Genomic DNA, 8,562 nt, shown 5'->3' with positions numbered 1-8,562 from the left:
GGACCATAAAAAAATTCCTAACCATTGCATTCGCATGAAACAATGCAATCTCTGATCTTAAGAAAATAGTTTGGGTTGCTTCAGGTTAGAAGACTTAGAAAGAGTCAAACTGGATTTAATTTTAGCCAGACCAGTTCACCACCCCAAGTACAGATTTCGGGTTTCAGCCCCAAGCAAACACCCAATCCCTGCGTTCTCCTTACCTTAGTCTCAAAATCTTGTCAATGTTCAGTTCTTCTCTGCTTGTCTCAATACTATCCACAAAGTTTCTAAAATCTTCAAAGCAAGGGCTATTTTCTATTAGCCAGGAACCCAGTCAGAATATCCCTCATTCTTTAAAAACACTTCAGCATGTCACTTTGTACAGTGCTGTGTCCCACATGCACAGATATAATTGAATTCACCTTATATTGTAATGGTTCCTGGGCTTTGGAGCTGGTTTCTCCAGATAGTCTTACAGCTTCTTTTATTGAAGGCTAAAGCAAAGTTGCTCTATATGACAAAGGGATATTGTTTTATTTGCTATAGTCAAACTATTGACTATTCAATCCATTACTGAGCACTCAGTAGACAGTTCCTAAGTTTGCTGAACCAAAAGGAAAATGAGCTTGATAGAGGAAAAATATACAGGTTCCACAACATTACAGTATACTTCCTCAGAACATTGATTTTTTTCTGTCACCCATTCTTTCTCCCATGTATGTCATTTCCCACCCAACTTCCTCATCTCTCCTTTCTCAATGATTTCATTAGTAGGTATTTTAAGAGCCTGACTTTGGTTGCATGGTAACTACAGGGAGTTCTGGAAAAGAAAACAGTGAACTCCCATCTGAACCATTACAGAAAAAGTGCTAAACCTAAGGTTGGGATGTCCTCTAACATGATGGTAGTTAAAAAAGAGAAACAGACCACTATGACGCATATAAATTGATGTTGTTGTTATATGAATTTCACTCCTGCACAGAGGTACGGAGGGCGTTAAGTGGTGGTTAGGCCTAACACAGGCTCCATATTAGGAGTGTGTATGTGAGTGTGGGAGATGGGACAGGGGGGACGGATTATTCCCCATGTGATAATTAGTCCCAAGGGCATCAGGCAGAAAAGGCCCAAGCAGCAGTGCTATTTTCCTAAGGAATCTGGATGCAGGTATTAGGTGAGAGAATATCACAGTCAAGTTATCATCTTCCTCCAACCATCTTGAGTCCAGAAGAAGGCAATGAAAATAGTTCAGGGGCTGGGGCACATGACTTTTAGGAGAGGCTGAGGGAACTTGATTTATTTAGTCTGGAGAAGAAAAAAATGAGGTGGGATTTAATAGCAGCCTTCAACTGTGAAACTATGAAACTACCTAAAGGGTCATTCCAAAGAGGCTGGAGCTGAACTGTTCTCAGTGGTGGCAAATGACAGAACAGGGAGCAATGGTCTCAAGTTGCAGTGGGGGGAGTTTAGGTTAGATATTAGGAAAACAATTCTTATGAGGAGGGTAATAAAGCACTGGAACAGACCACCCGGAGAGACTGTGGAAGCTCCATCCTTGGAGGTTTTTAAGACCTGGATAGATAAAGCCTTGGCTGGGATGATATAGTTAAAGCCTTCACTGGGTCCTGCCTTGAGCAGGGGGTTGGACTAGATGACCTCCTGAGGTCCTTTCCAACTCTAATTTTCTTTGATTCTAGGATTCTTTTAGGGTATGAGACAGCCGTGTCCTGGCAGGGATTCTTGGTCTTCAGTGTATTTGGGAGAAGCCACTGGGGATGACCCTAGAGCAGTTTTTCATAGATTGTAAGGATGGAAGGGACCTCGGAAGATCATCGGATCCAGCCCCAATTTCACCAGTGCGTTTTGGGGTTAAGAATATATGGGTGGGATCGGGTAGGTAGGGTGCTTGGGAGCTTCCCTGCCATAACACAGTGCCTCAACAGTATAGATGTGCCCTTAGATGCACAAATGCTATACCAGTTACAAGGCTCTTACCTGTGGAGAGTGTAGGCCCCATGGGGGACCACATCCTTTTCTCCTGTTTGTAGTCCATTGACTAACTGTTTATTTTATGGGTTATGGGATTGGGCCTTGAATATTTAAAAATCACCATTTTTCTTATGAACCATAGCATTGACTTAGATGACAGACATCAGTGTAACTCCATTGACTTCAGAGTAATTTATACCCTTGAACAATATGGCTCAGTTCCCTTTATACTTAAGGCAAAATGGCATCGGCATTGGCCCATAATTTAATACAGTTTAGTCACCACCTTCATGGAGGGTTCATTTTTGCAAATTTTCTAATTTGCCAGGAATTCGCATAGATGAATTGGATGATTAAGTAGGCAAGTGAAATGGATACAGTTCATTTCTAATTTAAATGCTGTCTAGACCACTATCCTTGTTACATTTTAATTGACCTAATTATTTCAGAAAACATTCTTTTTGTCATTTCTGTAACATTTAGATCATTCAGTATGACAGGCAGGGACTTTTTCCTCCCTTACTGCCAAGAGTGTACTTAGTATTTCAAGAGCTGGTCTGGAGAGCAGTTGCAGCAAGATGATCAGATTATGACACTAGAATCTGTGTGAATAGTACCTGGCAAGCTATTGTAACTTCTCCAATTTACTAACACACCCCTTTCCCCTCCCTTTAACTGGCCCAAAATTTCCTTTTGTTGTCAACAGAGTTTCAGCTTAAGCAGCCTGTATCTCCCACACAAAGTAATAGCGTTTGTATTATGGCAGCATAAGGAATGTGGTAGCAGAGTGATTAAGGTGAATTGCTATGCCCTGGTCTGGTGCCCTGGTCTGGACTCATGCCAAAGGCTGCACCCAGTTGTAAACAGGTCCCCTGTCAGCCAAGCTGGGGAATCAAAGGTATGATGCTAGCCACGTTGCTCCCCTGAGTGGTACTGCCTATGGAGATCAGTGTGATTTAGCTAGTCTACCAGACAGTGGCTCATAGATTTGGAAGTTAATATTTGCTGCCATGTGAAAGAAGAAGTCTTGTGGGTGTCCACAGATGAACATTTGACTTGATCGTAGCATAGAGAAGCCACAGCTGAGATGATGTGTCTATTGTGCTAGGCACCGCAAAAACATATTTTAAAAGATAGCTCCAATCCCCAACAGCATAAAATAGACAAGGCAGACAGGACATCAGGGGAAACAGAGACCTAGAGAGGTTTTCGTAGACTGTGTATTTAGAAAGGGTCCAATTACAATCAACTAGTATGATCTGCTGTATAACACAGACCATACAATTTCTCTGAATTAATTCTTGTTTGAACTGGAGGATATCTTTGGTAAAATAGTCCATTCCCTTTTCCTACCATATTCAAATAAATATTTGTTGCTTATGCCTATCTTACCAAGTGATCGAGATCCCCCTATATGTATAGCCTGTCTTTCCTTATTCTTTACTGCTGCCCCAATTTTTGTGTCATCTCCGCACTGCATCACTAATGGTTTATATTTTTTCCATGTATTTGACAAAAATGGGAAATGGCATAGAGCCAAGAATCACTTCCTGAGGACCCTATTAGAAACACACCCACTCAGTGATGATTCTTCATTTTGGCACCTTTCAGTCAGTCAGATTGTAATCCATTTAATGTGTGCCATTTGAGTTTGTATCATTCCAGTTTCTTAACCAAAATATTGTGCAGTGCCTTACAGAACTATTAGTGTATTATCTGAACACTATTACCTTTACCAACCTAAACTGCAATCTTATAAAAAAAATCAAGGCAGTTTGATAAGAGCTATTCCCTGTAAACCCATGATGATTGGTATTAATCATATGACTCTCTTTTAATTCTTTATTAATGGTGTCCTGTATCAGCTGTTCTGTCATTACTGCCCAGGACTGATACCAGACTGGTCTATAACAAGGCTGTCCATGTCTAACTGGTGGTTTGTGGGCCACATACAGCCTGCAAGCAGTTAACATGAACGTACTATAGCTGCCTCTCCCCTGGCCACACAGCAGGGGAAGGCCGGGGGGGGGCTGCACACAAAAAGGCAGCTCCCAGAGGGGGGCTGCACCACTGGGGACCCATGTGCCACTGGTGCAGTATGGGGGGCAGGAGACCATGCACTTCCAGTGCAGTCCATGCATCTTGGGAGCTGTGTAATGCCAGTGCAGCCCATGTGGCAAGGGTTCACTAATGCACCCTGCAAAGATATGGGAGGAGTGTTGATTCCAGGGGCCTGCCCCAACAGTATATTGTCCACACAGGGTGTGGGCTGCATGTGGCCTTCAGCCTTGCCAAAGTCGGACAGCCCTGGTCCGTTATTACACCTGCCATCCCATTTACCTGTTTTAAATGTTGGCTTTCTCAGCAGTGTTCCTGCAGTTATTAAAAAGCAGCATTAATAGTCTAGAAAAACTTTTGTCTGGCTCTTTAACAGATCTTGGATGTAAACCTATTGGTTTCAAAATGCCAGACTGTAGTAGATGCTGCTTAAGATTTTTCTTCATCCTATTATGCAAACAGAATATCTGGCTGCCTCCCAAATTGAGAACAAAAGACACTTCTGCCTTTTTGCACTATTATAGATGGTTCCAGCATATCCCTCTAGCAACGGGCCAACACCAGCATTTCTTACTTGTCCTTAACTTTGCAGCTCATACACTTTTTCTTTTACCCTTTTTTTCCTTGTATCAATTAATCTTATCAAAGGTCGCACAAGAAGTCATTGGTGGATCCAGATATCGCTGATACTTACAGCTAGCTCCTCCCCAAAATTGTTCACCAACATTTTCAAAGGGGATGGGGACAATTGTCCATCTCTTACAGATGGGAAAGCTGGAGCACTGGGAGGTTACGTAATCGGCTCGAGGTGACTCAGCAAGCCAATGGCAAAGCTTGTACTGAAACCAGATTGCCCAAGCCTGGGTTCACTGCTCTACCCATGGTGTAGCGCTGTCAGCCTTTGCCACTACCCAACTTACACCAGTTTTACACTTGTGTGTCTACACTAACTTCCCTAAAATGATGTGTAATTTACAGGAGAGGCAAATCAGGCCTGAGATTAATAAAAATGTATTTTCTTATTTTAGGTGGCTGCTTTGATATTATTTCTAAGTTTTCTGTAGAAAACTTGGGGTGTGCTGGGTATTTGCCATGGGTTCTCTTGCTGTGTGGCAGATGCTAAAAAGTTTGTCAGGAACAATAAGGTAAATGGCCTGCTAGACTTGACAACGTTCCCCCTGACTGATGATTGCTCTGGGAAGGTCTGTGTGGGAGGAAAAAAGTCACAGAGGACTGAAAATCCTACCGAATGACCTCTTTTCTATCCTACCTCCCCAAGAACTGAACAGCTTTGTGTATTCTCTATAAGACCAGTGAGAGCTTGACAACAGACTCCTAGGGCACATCCATACGAGTGTGGTCGTGCGGTACATGGCACTACAAACACGACTGCAGCACCACATACCGCACAGTCCAGTGTTCTCTGCGCTGCAAGCATGCACTGCCCAAACATGTGCTGCGCCAGGTTTTTTTTCCACATCTTTTTTAACCCCATTTTGACCCTGTGGGGTTTGGTTTTTTTGATCCAAGAGTGAAAAAAACCTGCAGAAAAAAAACTGGCCCAGCACACTCTTGGGCAGTGCGTGCTGCTGAAAAGTGGAGCTGGACTGCCTGGAGCTATGCTGCAGATGCCAGCTGGGCTCCACGTGGCAGAATCGCCACCGCTGCAGCCCCGGGAAGCCCCCAGGACCCCAGGTAAGGCTGTTGGGGCCAGCCCCGTCCTGACCTCAGCCTCCCCTACCCCACCTGGGGCAACTTGCCACGCACCAAAGTACGAATGGCACAGGCATTCCCCAGGGACAAGTAACTGCGGTGCAAGGTGTGCCACTGGTGGTTGTCCCTGGGGAACCAAATGTCCACGCTCATCTGGACATGCCTTTAAAAGCAAAAGAGTTGGGACACAGGTGATTCCCATGGAAAGGACTGTGCTTTTTCACTCCCAATTCCTCTAACCCTGAGACAAGAACTGGCTGGAATTGGCTCATATATCAGGACATTTAGCTACAGAGCAGTAGCAACTCCTGCAGGCTTTTGAGCCTCAACAAGGGAAGATCCTTGAACAGATGGACAGTTCTGAAGCTCATTGATATAAGCAGTTGTGAAGCACATTGATATGAATTATCCTCCTCCTAAGCTTTTCCTACAGTTTCCTGCTAAAAAACTTGTGTCCTGGGTCACGAGAACAAGGCTGGTGTTTCCTCCAGATAAGAGGTTGTGTTACAGAGCCTGAATCTGCGGCTTTCCATGCTTTCTGAAATCCAGAAAGCAACCCAAACTGTATACTACCATCAGGCCATAAGCAGTTGGCCACTCCCTTTATTTCTTGGGTTTTTCAAATTATTTTTTTTAAATTTACTTGACCTGCAAGTCTCCGTTATGCCAGATGCTCCAGGGAGGGCCAGCTTTTTTAGCTAAATATTTCTGCCTTAGGCAAAACTACTTACTAGCATCAGAGTTTTGCCTCGCTCAGTTCTTGTCGTCATGAAGGGTTTTTGTACCATTGTAACTACACTAACCTATGTAGTAAAAGGTGACTCATAGCAGTCTAGGAGATTAAATCCAATATAAATTTGTCATCATTTATACTGCTGTATATTATAGCCCAGTGGTCCTAGCGTGTGTTATGTGTCTCTCTCAGTGCCCAGTCTCCAGAGGACCTGAGTCTGTTACGGTTCCCAGTTAAAGGGCCTGGCTCATTAGTTCAAGTGACAAAAGTCATGAATTTAAGTCTGGAGGTTCCTGGCATGTTGATGAGAACAAAGCCAGTGTTTATAGTCTGCTGGGTCACAGCAGGGTGCAGACCTGGGGAATAACAGGAAGCCAAGTCACTGAGGAGGTGTCTGAAGGGAAACACATCTCTGATTGGTGAATTTTTCCCCCCATACGCCCACCTACTAAGGAAAAGCAGCTAATCAGGCTCTCCACTGTGGTGGTCACTGCATGTCTGCATAAGAAGCTGGCTCTATTCTAACCTTGCTGGCACAGCTTCACCAATGCACAGGTTCCCAGATTAAGCACAGTCTAAGGTGTGCAGGATTTGACTCAAGGAGCTATGACCAGTAGGAGACCACACAATGGACACATCTACACAAGATGCTACGTTGCTGTAGCAACAAGCTACAGCAACGTAGCTCATCGCTACAGTGACATAGTGTTGAGCAGGGCATGAACTGTGACGCCGACACTACTGCAGAGTACTGCACAGTAGCAAAGAGCTACTGTGCAGTGGGGTAGGAAACGACCCATGGGCTGCTGGGACTGCATGGTAACGGCGGTTACTGCACAGTCAGGCACACAAGTAGACACACCCACTATGATGTTACATGAGCTTGCAGTCATCTCTGGTGTGATTAAAGTGTATTCTGATGTCCCCAAAGCTTGAAGAGTTAATGCAATTCCCCATTTTTAATGGGAAAAATAAACAGAACATCTTTGAATATTCTGCAAACGTGTCCTCCTTTTTACAATTAGCTCTGAAGTTTGTTAAGATTTTTCACATTTCAAAAAATGTTGATATTTTGATAAAAGGCAGGAGAAATACTGGCAGTGAAATTTGCTAAAAGCTCTCTTTTTGTTTTCAACCAGGTTAAGTCTGATTACTGTGATCAGCTGCCTAGTTCAGTAGACCCTTGATCTTAAGAAATGGTGAACACGTCTGTAGGTGATAGATATAGAAACTGCAGGATGCCTGGGATAAAATCCTGACCCTTGAAAAGTCTATGGGAGTGTTGCCATTGAATTCAGTGGGGTCTATTTTTCCCCAAAATCTTTATCTAGAAGCACCGACCAACATAACTAGTCCAGTTAAAATTGGTTTGAATTCAGCAATGTTCTCCAAAGCAAATTTATGGTCTGACCTCTTTGGAATAATTTGAATCCAGAAGTCTCTTTAGACTGATCTTCAGCATTCTTTATTTCTTCAAAATACCCATAGAAGACCAATGGATGTTGTGACTTTTTAAACGTCATCATATTTCCCTCCTTGTGCATCTTTTATTATTTTCTTCTTTTTATTTTGAGGGTCCCTTCCAGGTCATTTACTATCTTTTGGACAACTTAGCAAGACGCTTCTATATTATGTGTTCACCATCCAATAAAGCATCTATACTAAGGTCAAATGTCCTCCCAATGCCTTGCTCATTAACTTAATTTATTGCAACTTCAGAGATATCTTGTAAGGTATCTGTCATTTAGGAAGTCAAATGGCACACTGAAACAGTACTCTACATGAAAACTTCTAACTCTAATGATCCTTGTTCCATCAATTATAAATCTTTTTAGCATTTCAGAGATCTTCTCCTCCTTTTCTACTCTTTCTTCAGTAATCCATCTCTCTCCTCTGCTACAATCACACATTTTTTCTGCAGTTTAATTCAAGTCACATTTTGTGGAATTTTTTGTGGAAGTTCTGTGATTTCTTTGCTTGTGACATCATTTTTCATCCCTGACTTGTCTTAAAATGTTAAGACTGACATGCTTCCTTACACTATTTCTACATTTGCTCTACGTGTGTGTGTGTGTGTGTGTGTGTGTGTG

Source organism: Gavialis gangeticus, unplaced genomic scaffold, assembly GCF_001723915.1.
Source record: "Gavialis gangeticus isolate Ggan-Ray unplaced genomic scaffold, GavGan_comp1, whole genome shotgun sequence".
In the NCBI taxonomy this organism is placed as follows: domain Eukaryota; kingdom Metazoa; phylum Chordata; order Crocodylia; family Gavialidae; genus Gavialis; species Gavialis gangeticus.
Note: the sequence above shows the minus strand (reverse complement) of the source record.